The sequence below is a fragment of the Mirounga leonina genome, unplaced genomic scaffold (genome assembly GCF_011800145.1).
Source record: "Mirounga leonina isolate KUSES-001 unplaced genomic scaffold, KU_Mleo_1.0 Mir_165, whole genome shotgun sequence".
Lineage (NCBI taxonomy): Eukaryota > Metazoa > Chordata > Mammalia > Carnivora > Phocidae > Mirounga > Mirounga leonina.
In genome coordinates this window covers 49,943,874-49,963,998 of record NW_023270415.1, presented here as the reverse complement: position 1 = coordinate 49,963,998, position 20,125 = coordinate 49,943,874, and the positions used below count along the sequence as shown (strand labels likewise).

The 20,125-nt window shown below is 34.8% G+C and overlaps 1 protein-coding gene across 2 annotated transcripts in view; it reads left to right on the top strand.

The window, feature by feature from the left end:
- The window catches only part of LRP12 (LDL receptor related protein 12), a 73,439-nt gene that overhangs the window by 11,512 nt on the left and 41,802 nt on the right, over positions 1–20,125 (top strand). The window lies entirely within an intron of this gene.

Below are 20,125 nucleotides of genomic sequence, written 5' to 3'. Positions count from 1 at the left end.
ATGAAGTTCAGCCTTTTTAAGTGTATAATTCAGTTGTTTTTTGTATGTTCACAGAGTTATCCCAACTATTATCACTATCTAATTCTAGAATATTTTCACCAGAAGGAAACCCTGTACATACTAACAATCACCACCGCTTCCCCTCACCACACTCCCAGCCCCCCATCCTTGGCAACCACTGATAAGCTTTATGTCACTAAAGATTTGCCTATTCTGGACATTTCATATATGTGGAATCATACAATATGTGATCTTATATGCCTGGCTTCTTTCATCTAGTTTGTTTTCATGATTCATCCATGTTCTACCATGAATCAATACTTCATTCCTTTTTATAGTCAAATAGTATTTCATTGTATGGATAAACCACATTTTGTTTATCTACTCATCAGCTGACAAACATTTGGGTTGTTTCCACTTTTTATGAATAATGCAGCTATGACTATTTGTGTACATGTTTTTGCATGGACATTTTTCAGTTCTCTTGAGTATATGCATAGAGTGGAATTGCTGGGTCTTTTGGTAATTCTACATTTACCTTTCTGAGGAAATGCTATACTATTTTCCAAATGGCTGTACAATTTTACAGTCCTACCAACAATATGTAAGAGTTCCAGTTTCTCTGCATCTTCACCAATGCTTGTTATTGGCCATCTTTTTATTAGAGGCATCCCTGTAGGTATGAAGTGGTATCGTACTGTGGTTTCTTTGCATTTTTCTAATGAGTAGTGATGTTGAGATTTTTTTTCTCATTATTGACCATTTGTGAGTGTCTGTTCAAATCCTTTGCCATTTCTTAATTGGTTGAATTATCTTTTTGTTGTTGAGTTGTAAGAGTTCTTTGTATTTGTGGATATTAACCCCTTATCAGACATATGGGAGGATGATACATGAGAACGCACTATTCTGTTCTATTTTGTGCATGTTTGAAATTTTACAGAATAAAGTAAAAAAAAAAAAGGAGGTGTTAAAATACTTCCCCAAATTAATTACATTAAAATTTGCATAGCCATTCTTAACAATTATTTTGATTTCTTAAGTTTTCTTCTCCCTTTCCCTTATCATTTTCTTTGTCCCATGTTATTTTTCTTGAAGTCTTTAATTAGTTTGATTTTTTTAATTTTGCTAAAATGCATTCTTGAATTGTATTCTCTCTCTCCCTAAGAAATATATACTGGTTGTAAATATATATTTAGGTATACACAGCTGAAAATGTTTCTTTATTTTGTCTTCACACTTAAATAATGGTTTGGCGGGGGTGGGGGGAGGGCATTCCAGCTTTCAGTATTTTCTGTGCAGAATTCTATCCAGAATTACTTTATTATCTTGTAACTTTAAGTTGCCATTTTGATTCTCATTCCTTTGTTCCTTTGGAAGCTTGTAATAATTTCCTTTTGGAGTTTACAGTTGTCACCAATGTGTTTATATATGTATTTTCAGCCATTATTACTGTTTGGTATTTGGTAGTGATTTTATCTGAACATATCTAGATGTGTGTTGGGAAGATAGTTCTATGCGTATGTTGTATATGTTATGTATATGTATACATATGTATGTACGTGTATTTTAACTCCATTATCCCGTAAGTTCTCTACTTTTAGAACTCCTCTTAAGTGAATATTACATATCTTGGCCTTCTTTATTTCTCAGAGTTTTATATCCCTGTATTTTTATTCTTGAACTTAAAGATTCTTCGGCTTAATCTTCTAACTTATAATTATCTACAATGTAATTGTCTGTAATTTAGAATGGTTTGTGATTCTTCATATAGTCTTCTAAGTGATAATTGTCTGTTGTACAAAATATAAAATATTTGTCTTTACAGATAATTTTCCTTTTTTGTAATGACCATTTTGGGGTTTTTTTCAGTTAGCTCTGGAACTGACATGTGTCTTTCTCACCTCTCCTGCGAATTCTCTTACTCTCTACCTGCCCTTTCCCCTACTCACAACCCCACCTCTGAGATTATAATAAGAATTGTGGGTCCTTTCCTCAGAAAATAATCCACAAGCACATTCACAGAGAATTTCGTATATGATATTGTGTTATTCCAGATCTCCTTAAAGCTCATTCATGACCCCTGATAGTGCCATTCTTGAACCAGCTGCATTGGTACTACCTGGGAACTTGTTAGAAATGCAGAATCTCAGGCCCTGCCCCCAGATACTGAATTAGAATCTCCATTTTAACAAGATTCACAGATGATTTCTTTCATATTCAAGTTTGAGAAGCACTGCTGTAAAAGATAAGAAACCTCTGTGAAGTTGTGGTATATGTGATCTATATTGACTGTTTCCCTTTTTAAAAAAATACTATATCTGACACAGCATCAGGGTCATTAAGAAGTCATATCTTGATCACCCAGATTGTGCATGGGTTATTAAAGTAGAAATATTTTTAAATATTTAAATATATACAATATAGTATCTGAATAGTAAGCTATGCTATATGGAATAGCAAGAGACAAAGTGAGACTGATTTATAGATTCATTTTTCTATCAGTAGCAAACATGTAGCAATTGCTATGTGCTGGGAAGTGTTCTAATCACTGTGTATCTGTGTATATATATGTGTATTCATATATGCATATACACACACACTCACTTTCTTCTCATAACAACCTTATCAGCCTGGATACTATTATACTATCATTTGATAGATAAGGAACCTGAGACACAGAGAAGCTGTGTATTTTAGCCAAGTTCACATATCAGGAAGTGGAAGAGCTAGGATTTGAACCCAGATAGTGGCTCTATAATCCATGCTCTTAACCATTATGCTCTACTGCTTCTTTGTAGTTTTATTTAACAGATCTCCCTAAACTCAGTGTTGCTTATATGCAAACTGATTAACTTATGATACATTTGGGGCGCCTGGGTGGCTCAGTTGGTTAAGCGACTGCCTTCGGCTCAGGTCATGATCCTCGAGTCCCTGGATCGAGTCCCGCATCGGGCTCCCTGCTTGGCGGGGAGCCTGCTTCTCCCTAACCCTCCCCCCTCTCATGTGCTCTCTCTCTCTCTCTCATTCTCGCTCTCTCAAATAAATAAATAAATCTTTAAAAAAAAAAAACTTATGATACATTTGCTCTTTTAAATTCATTACTGGAACTCATCTGCTTGCGTTGCTGATAGATGAGCCACAGATACCAGATCATTAGTGTTTTCTGAATTAATTTTGGTTTGCTATTAATTGAGATTTCTAAATGGCAAGATGCTGGATTATTAGATTTTATGCCACCTACCCTCAAAGTTTGTTATGAGCCTATTAAATAACTTAAGCAAATACGTTCTACATAAAATGTTCATTTTCTTCCTTCCTCAGTAGATGGACAAAAGAGAGCTTATAGAAATGGTAATTGGATGGCTAATAAAATTAGAAACAAAAATTAATTTTACAAAGAAATCTCAAGTAAATATCACATACTAATTTAGTAAATATGTAAAAATCAACTTTTGTTAAGTGTTCAAAATGTTCAATAGAGACAGAAAAATCAACATGTAGTTAGGGTGCAATGAAACTAGCATTCGTACCTGACTAGTAAAAATGGTAGTCCTTGGCTGATGGATTTATTGGTATTACTTGACATAGATTTTGGGCATTTTTCCATATCACTTTTCCTCATAAACTGTTTCCATAATGTTGAACATTAGATCATCTGCAGTTTTGTTCACATTTATAAATACTGTAATAGACATGCTTTTATAATATTTATCTTAATTTTTTATTATTTTCCTTGTGGTTAAGTCATAAAAGTAGAATACTGGGTCAAAGGTTGGAGTATTTTCAAATCTGTCAAAAATAAAAATAATACCCAATTTTATTGAGTGCTTACCAATATGCCAGTTATTGCTTTAAATGCTACATATATATTATATGCTATATATATATTATTGAATATATATGTATCTTATTTTTCTGTGTGAATTATGTTTCAAAGTAAGCAAATAACATTTGTTGAGAAAAATTGTTGCAGAATTTCAGGTAATGAATGTATAAAGAATATTCAGGCTATAATCATTAGTAAATGAAACTATTAGACAAACGGTTATATGGGAACTTTACAATGGAGGAATCAGGGTGCCCTATCTATACCTATTGATTAATCTCAGTCTCATGAAAACTAGGGCAAGCAGTTAGTGTGTGCGTCCTAATGTGATACAAGCTCTGAAGTATTCCAGCCAAAAATGCTGAACCTGTGTCAAATCAGCCTTCTACAGCAGGAGTTGGGAACCATGGCCTTCAAGCTAAAACCAGCCTGCCTGTTTTTTGTTTTGTCTTGTTTTGTATTTTCATAATGTTCAAATACAACCAGTCTGGTGCATTTAGTTATTGTGTATGGCTGCTTTCATGCCACAGTGTCAGAGTTGAGTAGTTGCAACAGAGACTGTGTGACCCACAAAGCCTAAAATATTTACTATCTGGCCCTTTTACAGAAAAAGTTTGCCAATCCTTGAGCTAGATGAGCAAAGTTAAGTGACACCAAAAGGAAGTGACACCACAGAACAGCAGCCTCTTAAAGGACAACTGATCTAGTTTCTGAAACCAGTCTGCTACGGAAAATAAGAGAGTATCACTCTAGATTAAGAGAGACTTAAACACACCAAATGAAACAGTGAGGCTTTGGGTCCCCCTTCAACTGTAAAAAGATATTTGTGAAACAGTCAGGAAAATCTGATTACGGCCTGGCTAGATGAAATGATACCAAGAATTATTAATTTTGTTAAAGTAATAGCATTGAAGTTGGGTGAGCGAATATCTGTCTATATTTTTAGAGATGCATACTGAAGATGCATATAGAGGTGAAATGATATGTGGCATGTATTTTAACATACTCCACACAAACATACAAAAGAAAATAAGTAGCAAAGGTAGAAAAGTCAAACTCAGGATTCTGATATCAAAGCTGATATACTTAGCATCGTATGCTAGCTATACTAGAATTTAGTATTGCCTCCTCTGTTGCTTTTAACTATTACTGACTTATCTTTTTAGAATTCCCTCATCTCTTAGAGTCCTTGTCAATGTATGCACGTCCTTGGTCTTCTCCTGTTCCACTGTATTTAAACATTAACAGAGGAACATCTATCAAGGATGAATCTACATCTTCTGGTCTTAGTGGGAGAAGAGACTGGTCTTCCATACATCATTCTGCTCCTCAGTAGCTATGAGATTTTAGTCCTGTCACTTAAATGCTGAGGCTCAACTTCCTGGGCCACAAAATGGGAATATCAATTACTCCTGGGATTGTTTTAAAATTAAAACAAATTATTATCCAAAATATGACCCATTTATATTTTGGAAAATATAGTGGGGGAGTTAAATGCATAATTTTCATGTGTAAACTAGAGCTAATACCTCAAATATTTGTTCTGATGAATAAGTAAGTTAAAATTTGTGAAAGTCCATAGTATGGCCACTAATACATACTAGGTAGATAAATATTTTTTCTCTTTGTTCACTTGGAGAAACATCCCAATATATCAGAGATAGGTATGTGTATGCTGCATAATTTTTTATAGTTATGTGAAAAGGATAATCCTCAACTTCATGTATGATACTTCTGTAGGGAAGTGCCACGTTGATAGAATAAACGGCAAGGCACTATATTAAGATTCTGTGAAAGAATAAGTTATGAGATGAGCTTTTGTAGAGTTAAGTAAAGAGCTAGCCATTTGCTCAGAGTAAAAAGAATTCTTTAAACATATTCATTAGATTTTTGAGCTATAAGCTTTTAAGAACCCGGCAGTCACTGATGATCAAAAACATAAAAGCATCAAGCCTTTGGTTTGGTGTCTCCCCCAACCGCCCCCCTCCACCCACCAACAAGTTACTAAAGCTAATGCAGAGTAGAGTCCCTTTCAATCTGAAGACTGAAGCTGCTCATGAGCTTTGAACAGTCATTTACCAAATATTTTACATATTGAAGGGCAGTGATAAGGAATAGCTGTCTAAAGAGTGAAAATGAGAAAAAGAAGGAGAGAAGAAAGAAAGATGGGAAGATTTTCTTTGCTCTTAAGACATTCAAAATTTGATGTGGAAGATGCACAGTTAATAACCCAAAACAAGATGATAAGGACACTGGTGGTAATGTGCTCATAACTCAGTACTGACATGACGTACTGTGGGAACATCAGGAAGGATTTTTAACTCATCCTGCGATTGATAGAGATCTGTTTCCTGAGTTGAAGGAGTTAGGTGAGTAACTGGTGTTGGTGCACTGGCCTGTTTCAGGGAGAGAGAACATCATGTTGAAAAATATCACAGTTTCAGAAACTGTACTTTGGCAGTATGTCAAAACCAGAATGTATATGTATGAGGTAAAAGCAGACAAGGGGTAGTAAAAGTTAAGGGTCAAGAGATAGAGAAGAGCCAGCTTACAGTGGGCCCTAGAGGCTCTTACTACATATAAGGAGGTGAACCAGGTACAGTTTTATAAGTTGAAGATTAATATCAGATATTCCTTTAAAAAAGGTCTCTAGTAGCATTGTGAAGAATGGATCAGAGAGCTGTGAGCCCAAAAGTAGGAAGCTGCAAGCTAAGTCATTTATTTATACATTCAGCAAATACAGTTGACCCTTGAATAATAAAAAGGTTAGGGATGCCACCCCCCTCCCCCCGTGCACAGCCAAAAATTCATATATAACCTTTGACTCCCCAAAATATTAACCACTAATAGCCTATTGTTGACTGGAAGCCTTATTGATAACATAATTGATTAACAATTTGCATGTTATATGTATCATGTCCTATATTCTTACAATCCAGTAAGCTGGAGAAAAGAAAATGTTATTAAGAAAATCATAAGGAAGAGAAAATACAGATAAAGTACTGTATTGTCCTTATCACTCCCCCCCCCCCCCCCCCCAATCTATGTATAGGTGCACCTGGTGCAGTTCAGGAACCTTGAACTGCAACCTGTGTTGTTCAAGAGTCAATTGTATTTATCAAATATCTGCTGTGAATTAAGCACTCTTCTATGTTTCTGTCCTTGTGGAGCTTATTATTGAATGCAGTAAAACAGGAAAGAAATATCAGTAACATGAAGGAAGGAAATAGCAAGATTGGGAAGAATCAAGAAACTTAATATATAGCGCATGAGCAGAAGAAGGGGATGGTAAAGAAGAAATATGGAATGACTTCCAGGTTTTTATGTGGACAACTGGAAGATGCTGGTGTCATTCACCAAGGTAAAGAGTATAGGAAGAGGAGCAGACTGAGGGTCAATAAAAGGAATTCAGTTTCGGACATGAGTCTGAAATACCTAGGTAATATTAAGGTAATACTGAATTCCTATTCAATAGGAAGTTAAAAGACAATTTTTAGCATGGAAATAATAATAGCAGCTCCTTTATAGGGTGATTATGAAGATTAAATGTACTGAAGCATGAAAATGGCTTAGACCATCATCTGACAAATAGTACTTCTCATATTAGTTGTTGCTGCTGTCATTATTTCAGGAGTATGGGCTTTGAGCTAGACAAATCTGCCTACATCCTGGCAATGCCATTTACTAGTTGTGTGGCCTTGTGCAATTCTCTTAGCCTCTTTAATTCTCAGTTTCTCTGCATGTGAAATGGGGATAGTATCTATTTTACGAGGATACTGCAAGGATTAGTAATAGTGTATGAAAAACACCAACCACAGTGACTGGCATAAAGTGAGTGCTCATTGAATGTTGGGGAGGTGGTGAGTATCAGGTAGAAATTTGAGATTTATCAACATGAAGGACTTAAACCTTTAAACACATATGCTGAAAACAAGGAGTCTCTAGAAAGAGAGAGGATAATATGCCAAAAGACCTGAATGGTTGGCAAGGGAGGTGATTTACTGAGAGTACTGTTTGAGGAAGTTGTGTGGAGGCTTAAAAAGGAATAATGACAGACTCATGTAGTTTTTGAGGGAATTGAAGGTAGAGATAAGGCATTATTAAAAGATTATGCTCCCAACTTTGAGTATCCAGATGAGTTGAAACCATGAGTTTATAGTGACACAGTTCCTCATAGGTATGTGACTTTCTCCAACTATCAGAAAACTGGATTCAGAGTTCACATTTCTGAGGATTAAGTGTGTGATAGGTGGGTCATTGGTAATCCTTGCTTGAGTTTCAGAAGTGTGCTGGGGTAAAAACTAGATTGAGGAAGGGCTTGCGCAAACGATAGGTAAGGAAGCTCCATTAGTGAGTGTAAGTTCTTCTTTCAAAAGTTTTGGCTGAGAGGGCGCCTGGGTGGCTCAGTTGGTTAAGCGACTGCCTTCGGCTCAGGTCATGATCCTGGAGTCCCGGGATCGAGTCCCGCATCGGGCTCCCTGCTCAGCAGGGAGTCTGCTTCTCCCTCTGGCCCTCCCCCCTCTCACGTGCTCTCTCTCTCAAATAAATACATAAATAAAATCTTCAAAAAAAAAAAAAAGTTTTGGCTGAGAAAGGAAAGACTAAGATAAGAAATGGGGATGTGCACTAACAAGAAAAAGGTTTTCTTTTATGAATGAGGAAGACCTGAATACATATGTCATCAAGAGGAGACAAAGGAACCAGAAGAGAGGAAAAATCTGAAGGGAAGGGAAAGAGGGGGGCTAATGAATGACTCCAGGATCCAGAGTGATTTTAGACACTGTGTCCTCAACTCCTATGATGGAGCCTCTGATAAACTTGAGAATTATCTTCCCGCTCAATGAAGAACCATTCATAATGTCATGTTCTCTGGTCTTCGATATTACCAGAAGTAGAAGTGAAGTACTTACTGTCTCATCTTGCATAAATAATAAAGGTAAGAAAAAGACAAAAATGATGCAAAAAAGAAAAAACATGGAGTTAATATCAAGAAAAACTTAAATTTATAAAAGATACTATGATTTTAACAATTTAGTAATTTCTTTTAAGCGTTGTCAAAAATACACTTTAAAAATCTTAAGTGGTTACTGATTTTTAAATTCTCCTTTTTTATATTTCTACCTCTAAAGGGCTATTTTCCTGCAGTCTGACACATTAAAAATCATTTATCTTTGTTGTTGTTATCATTGCCAACACTGTTTCTATTTGTTTGCTTTGGTCTGTGGGTAAATAACATAGTGTTATCTGTGAGTCAGCAAGAATAGGAAAGCTGCGGCCATACATTACTCTTCTCACTATTGAATCTCATGTATAAGAACGTTTTTGAAAGTGACCTGTTGCTATAGGAGAGGGTAATATATATGCTTTAGTATTTATATTAAATGATAGTTCTTATACCATTTTGTCAATAATATTAAGAAAAAAGGTATCACTTTATCATTTCTTAATTATAACGTTATAAAGAAAAACTTGAAACTGAGTAGCTATGTAGTTTTATGTTGTGTTAATTTTTGTTAGAAGGTAGTATTCCAGTACTTAATACTCAATCCACGTGAATTAACTTGCAAAAGTAATATATACTGTAATAAGTCAAACAAAGTAATGTATCAGGAACAAAAGCTAATCATCATTTCTGTCCTCCTTTCTGTCTTGGAGATGGGGGTAAGGGGGCAGGGTAACAGTGGTAACAGTTAATTTTGTATCCTTCCATACATTTTTCTACCTGTAACTTGGACTCACAAAATACACCAGAGGTCACAAATTCAAATTCTAACAAAGACCAAGAAAGTAACACAAATGAACTAAGAGGGTGGGATATCAGTGTCAGAATGACAATAGAAAGTCATGGGGCACTTGGTCACCTAAGAAAAAAATGTGTCTTTCTCCTAAAAGAGATGAGCTCAGGGGGGTTGCATGCATGAATACATGTTTTCAAGGGAAGCCAAGATACTTACTGTTCTTAAGTGAAAAGCCAATTTTCAATATTGTACTTAAGTAGATCTTGATTTGAGCGTATCCCTCCCACTTAACTAGTTAAAGAATCTTGCACATTTTACTTAATCTGAGTCAGTTTCCTCATCCATAATGTGGGGATAACAGTATCTATTCTTAGAAAGAAGATTAAAATAATACCTCACAAAAAAAAATAATAATACCTCACAAGTTTAGTACAGTGCATGAGGCTTTATAAATGTTGACTGTCTATGATCAGTAGTTGTCTGACTTTAGGAGTGTGGAAAGGGAGTTGACTGCAAAGGGGCGCAGAGAGCTTGTTTGGGTGATGGAAATGTGTGTCTTGATTGTAGTGGTGGTTGCAGAACTGTGCATTTGTTAGAACTCATCAAACCGTATACTTGGAATTAATGAACTTTTTGCATGTAAATTAAACCTCAACAAAGCCAATTTAAAAAGAAAAATAACTGCCGTTCCTTTCTCTCTGTACTTCAGTTCCATTAACTATTAAAAATAGAGTTGACATCAGAGGTTTCCAGCATGTTTATCTCTTAGTATCCCTTTGCAACCCCAGTCACAGGTTCCTGCACTGCAGAAGATGTCGCCTATTGAGAAACAAGAAAGAAAGAACTACCTTTATTTGTCTGTTTCACTTTTCTGTTGTACTAAGCTTACCATGTGGATTTATCTGTTTGGGTACTGTGCCTGATACACTGAGTAAAGCAGGCCACTAGTCACTTTTCAGAAATGTTATAATGTACTCAACAAGCTAATTACCAACTGTTGAGTAATAAGCTATGAAATTTAATAAACCAAGAAAAAATTAGAGGCAAAAACAATATATTGGTGTTTCCTTAAATGAGAATGAAATACATAGTAGCACCCAGTGTGTGTGCACATGTGTATAGACTCATCCCAACTCATTCTATGAGGCAGTATTACCTAAATATGAGAGAAAGAAAACTAATTTCCCTTATTTATATAGATGCAGAAGTCCTCTACCAAATACTAGCAAACCAAATCCAGCAATATGTAAGTAGGATTATAAACTATGACCAGATGGAATCCTTCCCAGGAATGTGAGGTTCAACACAGGAAAATCAATCAGTGTAACACACCATATTGATGGAATAAGGGACAAAAACCACAGGGAAATCTCAATAGACAAAGGAAGACATTTGACAATAGCCAACACCATTTCATAATAAAGCACTCAATAAGCTAGGAATAGAAGGAAACTTCCTCAGCTTAATAAAGGGCATCTGAAAAATACACAGCTAACATACTTAATGGTGAAAGACTGAGAGCTTTCTCTCTATGACCAAGAGCAAGACAAGGGTGTCCACTCTCACTTCTTTAATCAGCATTGTATTAGAGGTTCTAGGCAGAGCAGTTAGGCAAGGAAAAAAGGCATCTTAATTGGAAGAAGAGAATTAAAACTATCTTAGTTTATAGATTTGACATACTTGTACATAAAAAAGTTCTAAGGATTTCACAAAAAGCCTATTAGAGCTAATAAACAAGTTCAGCAAGGTTGCAGGATACAAGGAAAAAAATGTATTACTATATACTAACAATGAATAACTGAAAATCAAGTTAAGAATATAATTCCAGGGGCGCCTGGGTGGCTCAGTCATTAAGCGTCTGCCTTCGGCTCAGGTCATGGTCCCAGGCTCCTGGGATCGAGCCCTGCATCGGGCTCCCTGCTCCGCGGGAAGCCTGCTTCTCCCTCTCCCACTCCCCCTGCTTGTGTTCCCTCTCTCACTGTGTCTCTCTCTGTCAAATAAATAAAAGCTTTAAAAAATAATAATTCCATTAACAATAGAATGAGAGGCGCCTGGCTATCTCAGTTGGTAGGGCATGCAACTCTTGATCTCAGGATTTGAGTTCGAGCCCCACGTTAGGTGTAGAGATTACTTAAAAATAAAATCTTAAAAAAATAGCATGAAAAATAATAAAATATTTAATAAATTTAACAGTGCAAATCTTAAACTCTGAAACTACAAAATATTGTGGCTAGAAATTAAAGATTAAAATGGAAAGACATCCCATATTTATGTATTTGACATAATATTTGTTAAGAATTAGCATTAATACTCCCCAAGTTCATCTATAGATTTAACACAATCCCTATCAAAATCTCAATTCTCTTTGAAGGAATTGACGCTGATCCTAAAATTCATATAGAAATTCAAGGAATCCAGAATAACAAAAACAATCTTAATGAAGAACAAATTTGGAGGAATCATGTTTCCTGATTTCAAAACTTACTGCAAAGTTTCCTGATGAAGACAGCATGATACTTGGTATAGGAATAGACAGATTAGTGAAATAGAATTGAGAGTCCAGATATAAAAGCTTACATTTATAGTCAGTTGATTTTCAGCAAGAGTGCCAGGGTAATTCAGTAGGGGAAAAGAGTAGTCCTTGCATCAAATTGTGATGAGACAACTGGTTAACCATATGCAAAAGAGTGGAATTTGACCCCTTCCTCAACTGCATCCAACACTTAACTCCAAATGGACCAAAGATCAAATATAAGTGCTTAAACTATAAAACTCTTAGAACAAAACATAGGAGTAAATCTTTGTGACCTTGGATTAGAAAATGGATGCTTAGCTATGACAGCAAGGCACAAGCAACAAAATTAAAAATAGGTGAATTGGACTGGTTCAAATAAAAAAAACAAAACACTGTACTTCAAAGGACACTGTCAAGAAAGGGAAAAGTCTACAGAATGGGAGAAAATATTTGCAAATCATATATCTGATAGGAAGTTAATATCCACAATATATAAAGAATTCTTACAACTCAACAAAAACAAAAGACAAATCCAGTCAATTATGAAATAGACATTTCTCCAAAGAATATACAAAAACAGTAAACACACAAAAAGAACTTCAGCATCATTACTCTAAATTAAGGAAATGCAAATTAAAACCACAGTGATACCATGTCATTCCCATAAGGATACCTAAGATAAAAAGACTATAACAAGTGCTGGTGAATATATAAAGATATTGGAACTCTTACACGTTGCTGGTGGGAGTGTACAGCCATTTGGAAAACAATTTGGCATTTCCTCATAAAGGTAAATGTAGGGTTACCAAAAGACCAAGCAATTCCATTCTGTGTATATACTTGAGAACTGAAAACGTATGTCCACACAAAAACTTGTACACAAATATTTATAGCTGCGTTATTCACAAAAAGTGGAAACAACCCAAACGTTTGTCAGCTGATGAGTAGATAAGCAAAATATGGTTTATCCCTACAGTGGAATACTACTTGACCATAAAATGGAGTGCAGTATTGATACATGGTACAATATGGATGAACCATGAAAACATTAAGTGAAAGAAGCCAGACACATAAGATCACATCTTGTATGACTCCATTTATATTAAGTGTCCATAATAAGCAAACCCATAGAGATAGAGCCAGAAACTAGTTGTTGTTAGGGGCTAGAGGAGGACAGAAAGAGGAGTAACTGCTAATAGGTTTAATAAGCTTCTTTTTTGGGGTAAGGAGAACAGTCAGGCGTGTGATAATGGAAATGGTTGCACAACTTTTGAACATACTAAAAACCACTTTAAAATGGTGAATTTTATAGTATATGAAGTATGGGTGTATAATCTTTTTTCCTGGAGTTCTGAATCCCTTCAAATTTTCATATTGACTCTTATGAACCACAGGAGTCACAGGTAGGAATCTTTGAACTCAATATAGTCTTTAGGGTTCCTTTCTAGTATATTTTGTGAGGTCCTACATCAGTGGTTCAAGCTATTTTAGAATAAAGAAAATTATTTCCATTTGTTATGAACAGTGTCACTGAGATTCTCCACAGTAGGATTCATAACTATCTTGCATGTTCTTTAAGGGATTGATTCATTCTCTGAATACTGAGAACTTGTGTTTGTTTGGTATTTGTACTTTGTCTAATAGTTCATTGTTATTATACCCTTATTTGAAGATGTTTCAAACATAAAACCTTACTAACATACTACAGGAAGTCTAAACATATAGAAACATCAAAGTCCCAAATGTCTGTTAAGAATGTGGTTTGAAAATTAGAAAGTACATTTTTCTAAAAAGTAATGCTATAAATGATTATTACTCTTATTTTAAGGGGCAGGTAGGTTCGGGCCAGTTCGTAAAAGACTATTAAATCCATAAAGAATGGCTGCAATTAAAAATACTGAAATAATACTTTCAAAATACATTAAAGAAAGCAGGAAAATATCCCAGTCTCCCAGGAGTTTCTTAACCTTTTTTCCACGAAACATCTCATTATAGGTATTTCTTAGACACTATAGAGCCTCTCTGGAGAAGAATGTACTGAATTTTTCATACACTTTGAAGGTATCTTGGTCTAGCAAACATTTGGGAAAAGTATGTGTATTAGTCTGCTTGGGCTACCATAACAAAACACCCCAGACTGGGGGGCTTAAACAACACGAATTTATTTTCTCACAGTTCTGGAGGCTAGAAGTCTAAGATCAAGGTGCCATCAGTGTTGGTTTCCAATGAGATTTCTCTCCCTGGCTTTCAGTGTCTTTTTCATCATGTCCTCACATGACCTCTTATCTGCACAGATGGAGAGAAAGATTCCTTATATCTCTTAAGGAAATTAGTCTTACTAGATTAGGTCCCCACTTTATGACTTCTTTTAACTATAATTATTCCCCTTGTCACATTGAGGTTGGGGTTAACATACGAATTCACACAGTTCAGTTTAAAATAGTGTACTATTTTACTTTGACCAGACCAAAGGAAGTAACTATGTTGTAATGGCCTTTTTTTTTTTTTTTTAATTAAAAAAAAAAAGAGGGGTGCCTGGCTGGCTCACAGTTGGTAGAACATGTGACTCTTGATCTTGGAGTCATGAATTTGAGTCCCACATTAGCAGTAAAGTTTACTTTAAAAAAAAAAGAGAGAGAGAGAGAGATTGGGAACAATCAGAGCTTTAACACCTAAAGATTCAGAAGTAATTTAGAAAAATATTAATATGACTTCACAACATGAAAATCTGGAAAGAAAGATAGTCTAGGGAGGGTATTAAGATCTCAAAAATAATTTCTGGTTATTAAAATTCCAAACAATCCCAAAAGGAATGAATGGTGAAGAAATCTAAAGAAATTAAGTGGTTGCTCAATGACTTCAGACTAATGAAGAACATATTCCCAAGACAGAAAGGATATTTAACCAACAATAGATTATAAATATTACTAATATAGAGAAAACTCAGGATTGAGCAAAAATACCAAGAAAAATAAAATTGTCTTTGAAACATTTATTTGTAGGATAAAGAATTAACAGAAAGGTATATAGAGCCATTGCTTGGGCAGATATTAATACTGGTAATGTTTACGTCTCCTCTATCAACATAAGAAGCCCTTCAAACCAAAAGGATGAGAGTAGCCATTTTTGAAAATCTTCTTGAAGGACACAGGTGCAAAGATTATGGCAGTTCACTGAGGCATTCTAAACAACTTGAAGAGTTCTGATTTAGATACTAAAATAATTCCAAGGAATGAGAGAAGGAAAGAAAGGTCAGAAGAGTGGAAACAGGAAATGCAATTTTGATTTTCCAAACCAGGGAGCGAGAAGGATGAGAATTTCATAATCCGGCAACTACTGATAGTGCCCTAGGGAAGATTATAAATAGAGAATACAATATAGGAGAATATAGAAGAACATATAGGAGAAGAAATAAATCTGTAAGTTATATGGATTTGGTAAGAACAAGGTTAGAGAAACTATTTCCTTTTCTGATTGATAATCAAGCTAGTAGAAATGTTGGAGACAAATGCTTATTAACTTCTATAAGGGTCCAACAAGTTGTCCTATACCCTTTGCACAATTTAGAAAAATTTGGTCTGGATACTAGAACAATGAACTTAGATTCTCCTGAAATGTACCAGCGTTCAGAAAATCTCCAGGAGAAAGCTAGTGCAATAGAAGGGCTCCTCTTAATTTGTTTCCCTTTTCTCAGAAACCATAGTCTTATACTGCCTGTTGTCCAGTGTCTGAATTTTTTTCACATGTTTTTTTCCAACTTTTTAAGTTCATAGCAGAATTACTGATCCATTACCAATTACTCTGTCAGGAACAACAGCAGGAGTTCTGTGTCAGAGTTTTTAAACATCACTTTTTGCTACGAAAATGAGTCTCTATCTTCTAACTGACTCTTGTTTGTATTTACAAAGGCTTTTGACTTCTGTATGCCATATTTTATATCCTGCGACTTTACTAATTTTTCGTATTGCTTAAAGTATTCTGTTGACTGTTTTCGGTTTTCCAAATAGATATACAATTGTATCATCTGCAGATAGATGTGGTTTTATCTCCTTTTTTCCAATTCTTATGTTTATAATTGGTCTAATTGCATTAGCTAATAGTAATAACTATAGTGGGTACCCCTGTCTTCTGTTCCTATTTTTAGTAGAAAAGTCTCTAGGGCTCCCCACCTGAATAAGAAGCTTGCTAATTTTACTTTGTTTTTGTATGTTTGTTTCTATTTCATGTATTTTTCATTATTTTCTCAATAGATTGTAAACTCTTTGGTTGGACTATGCCTATTACTTATGTACCGAACTACCATTCACTTATTTGAGCAGATATGGACTAAGTATCTCCTATTATGTGTTATGTTCTGTGCTAGTCACTTGTCAGCAAAACAAACCCAAGCTATGTCCCATGACCACATCACACCACCCCGCCAAACCCTGCTGCCAACATTAAGATCTGGTGGGAAATACAGACATTACACAGATAACACAAGTGTGATAAATTTTCAAAAAGCTACAGTATTGGATACTATAGGAGCCTATAACAGAACAATCTAACCTAGTATGGGGAAATCAGGAGCTACCTCTCTAAAGAAATAATATTAAAGGAAAGTCTAAAGACAAGAAAGACAGCTGACACACTTGTAAGAGAAATCCAGTGTTTCTGGAAAGAAGAAATAGAGTAGAAAGGTGGATCACAAGAGATGAAGCTTTTGAAGTAGTTAGGAAGAACTGGTGTATGGAGAGTCTGGTAAGCCCTATTAGGATTTTGGACTTTTCCTTTAGTATAATAGCAAAATAAGAATGATGTTTGCTTTTGTGTGTAGATATGTATTTATGTTTGATAACTGTTCTCACAGCACATAGAAAATGAGATAGTAGGATGCTGAGTACGTAAGTTACTTGTAAATGCTGCTCATTAACTTTTAAACCAATGACTTTCCCACTTACAAACTGTAATCGCTGTGGCAGGTAGGCTTTAATTCTGAAAAATAAGTACTATTTCTTTTGTAAACAAGAAATATATTAATTCTGAATTCTTTTTAAAAAACAAGGAGCACAGACTTCTTAGTGTCTGTGGATTTGAATTTTCAGTTCATGCAATTACTAACTTTTTGAAAAAAATTATTAAATTGCTAGAAGTTTTGGTTTTCTTGTCTCTAAAATGAACTGTTGTTATAAGGATGAGCTGAGGGAAGGCTTGTAAAGCACTTAGGTTTTGGCTGGCACATATTTATCAAATATTGTATTTATTAACTATTTAAGAACTTCAGTTCTTAAAGGAAAAGAATAAACACAGAGAATGTTACAAAGTAATAGGGATGCAGACCATAAATTTAGGCATTCTCTTAATGATGACATCCTGATTATTCAGGTGAGTAAACCGTATCTTAGGAGAAATAGTTTAATTAAGGTTCATGACTAAATAAATAGTAGAGCAAGAGATGATTCCAGGGAGTCTGGTCCCAGTGCTCAAACTCACGATCCTATGTGGCTCTTTTCTAAAACAGTATCTCTTTTAGAAGATTCTTTCTCTCTCATTTGATTGCAGTCAAAAACCGAAAACCATCTTGCATTTTGGAAAGAAAAATATTAAATGGGGGAGATTGATCACCTTTGTATTTGGTTAGTGGGACTAAAAAAATTTAAGTCATAATACATTATTTCCTGATTTAGGTGATAATAAAACTTCTTCTTACTTGAAAACTGTTTTTTTAGAAGTTCTAATTAATTTGCTGATCCATTAATTAATTAGCTACTAATGTATAGTTATAGAAGTAATGTTTTATCAGACTGTGTTTTTCCAGTACATGTTACTCCAAAGGGGACTCCTGCGAGAATATCTAGCTAGCATGGCTGCATTTGAACACTATAGTTGTAGTAAGGAGATGGTATGTGTACATCCTCATATGTGTGGGGTTTTCTTCTCTTGGGGGCTGGAAAAGAGGCGTTAGGGAGAATGTAATTTGATCTGGGGGAGCATTCTTCTTATAATATCGAATAATTGTGTTATATAACTGTCATCTTTGTAAAAATACTTTTTAGAATGGTAGTATACATAAAGTAATTCACTTAACTTCATGTGGTGCTTATTATAGGAAAGGGGATAGTTGTTTGATGTTAACAGAAATTATTATTGATTTTTTAACTTCTAAATGGGATTTTTTTAAGGTGGAGTAAAGGTATGGGAAACCAGCAGTATCATGTTTTATGTTTTTAGGTATTTATCAGTTTTTAAAATACTAACATTACATTTATGAAATTACAATATTTTATACTGTTTCACACTATATCAGACTACTGTTTATTTAGAATGATGGGGGGGAAAAGAATGGTGGGAAATGAACTATCTTCTCAACTTTTTTTTTTTTTTTTTAGTAATGTTAATAAAATTTTTGAAGAAGTCCACACCTGTTGTAACAAATTCAGTCAATGCTGAAGTGTAGAAACCAGGTCTTCCTCTCTAATTCCAGTTCCAGAGGTTTTCTTCCACAATTTGCATATACCCTTAGGCTCTTATATATATATATGTAAGTTATATATATATATGTCATGTGCTTATATAAAAATATGCATTTAACTATGCATACAGCATTTTAAAATTAAAATTAGATCTTATTCCTAATCAGATCATATTTTAATGTTACTCTGAAACATGTAACTTAATGTGCAAATCTTTCCAAGTTAGTACATATAGAATTAATTCAGTTTATTGAATATTTTATTATAAGACTATATTAGTTTATTCATTTGCATGCTGATGGAGATTTAGATTAAATTCTATTTTTTTTTATTTTAGAGAATTTTACTAAGCACTATAAGATAGATAGTCTCCATTTTAGAGATGAAATTAAGCCACAAAGAGGTTAGGGAACTTGACCTAAATTGCATAACAAGTAAATGGGGAAGCTGGTATTAGAATCCTGGCAATCCAGTCCAGAGTTTAGTCTTAAATACTACATTATGTTACGCTTTTCCTTCTGCCTATCCTTAGTCTATCGACTGAATTAAAAAAAAAATCAATATATGAAATGTATTTAATATTAAAACATTCATGAAGATAATTTAATATGCTACCTTAAGGATGTTGGAAATCTTAGGGTCACAGATTACACAGCGTTATTTGTGGTTGTATCTAATATACAAGTAGAAGGTGTAAGCCAATGTGACTCAAATGTTAATGTGCATACAAATCTCTGGGAGTAGGGGAAGCATCTCATTAAAATGTACATTCTGATTCAATAATCTGGCATGGCATCCTGATGATACCAATACTGCTGATCTGCTTGTTGAGTAGCAAAACTTTTGGCAGTTTATGCTGCCCTGTGGCAAATCTTGTTAGTTGTTTTATTGAATCAGTTTTTACATCATTTTATTTATGCTACCAATTTTTATAAGTTGTATGTGTTAAGCAAATAGGTGGGGGTTTCTAGTTTCAATTCTTTGTAGCATTTAACATTGTTGGGAAAAATAAATCGTGGCTTCTGTAGTATTAATGCACAATACTTAAATAACAATAATCAGGTTTATTTATGGACTAAATACAGCTTACACACCTATGTCACCATTTCCACTGTATCATTTTTAATGGAGGGAAACATTTATTTTCATTTTGGAGGCTATCGCTGTGTTTGAACTAAAAGGTTGTTTTATGGCTATTATTTTCTTCTTTGGTAATAACATATTTTACACAGTTAAAAAAGTAAATACCTGTTCAGTGCTATGTGCCACGCACTGTGTCAAGTGCTTAATTGGCATGATTTGACGTCATCATCGTGACCTCCCTCATTTATTCATTCATTAGCTCTTCGAGCACCTGCTCTGTTCTAGGAATTGTGCATGCAAGGTTGAGCCAAATAAGCACAGATTCTGCCTTCCTAGAGCCTAGTGCATTGGGGAGAAGGGTGCTGTACAGTAATCAAGCAATCATGGAAGTGTGATGGCTGTAGAAGACGAGCTGTTACTTACTATGCTTGCTATTGTCTCTACTCTTTCAACCATCAAAGAGAATCCTGCCATAGCCCTCTAAGCTTCTCCCACCTAGCTCCGCCCCCAC